Below are 973 nucleotides of genomic sequence, written 5' to 3'. Positions count from 1 at the left end.
CATAGTAGTGACGTCACTGAATGATTGACAGCTAGGCGCCATGTTTCATTCATGCCTCGCTCTGATCACCCGATACGCGGGGAATGAAAACGAGGTCATACGAACTGGCTTGGCGGTTCCAGTTCGCTTTAAATAAGAAAATTTGTCACTCCGGTAGAAATAAAAAGATCGCCGCCATTTTCTTGATGATAGTTCTCCAGGTAACCTCGGCGGGAAATTTAAAGCGGGGTCATCCGGGGTCAAACAACAGTTTTGCTCACTACCGCCAACTGGTGATATAAATCGACACTAATCTATTTTATATCAAAACTTCTGTATAATGAAGACCTTTTCAACTTTATTTCAAGCTTTTATCTGCTGGAATAGAGCGTCAAAAAATTGTTTTTTCATTTACGCATTTTGCCCCCTGGGGAGCTGAATTTGAGTCGAATCGCCCAAATTTTTTCCGTAAGCAACATTTTCTGCGATGTTTATAAGCAAGACTAGATTTGAAGTGCCTCGGTTGTATGATTACAAAATGCCCAATTTTGTCCACGGCCAGATGGATGGATGGGTGGATGGACGGACACCACTCGAATAGCTATTTGACTAGCTCAAAATCGTGCCTCTTTTAAGCCTGATTGTTGCTCCAATACCAGCTGAATGCCTCTCATAGGAGGTGAGGCACTTCACATCATGTATTATTATTTAAAAATAACTTTACTACATGAACTAAAACTATTTTTCTTCACAATTTTATTTTATTTTCACCTCTTTGACACCGGACTTGAATTTATTGTGAAACAAGATGCACGCTGGGCGTGGCAAATAACCAGGTTTTCGAAAATTATATGTTTGTTTTTAGTTTGCAATATGGAATAGGAAGGGTTGGGAGAGTTGAAAAGATGTGCAATATGAAGTAAGAAGTGTTCAGGATGAAAATGGTTGTGGGAATGATTTTTATGCAGTCAAGAAGAAAAAGTTAATTTCAAAG

The sequence above is a fragment of the Lineus longissimus genome, unplaced genomic scaffold (assembly GCF_910592395.1).
Source record: "Lineus longissimus unplaced genomic scaffold, tnLinLong1.2, whole genome shotgun sequence".
Classification (NCBI taxonomy): Eukaryota; Metazoa; Nemertea; class Pilidiophora; order Heteronemertea; family Lineidae; genus Lineus; species Lineus longissimus.
This window is presented reverse-complemented; position numbering follows the sequence as displayed.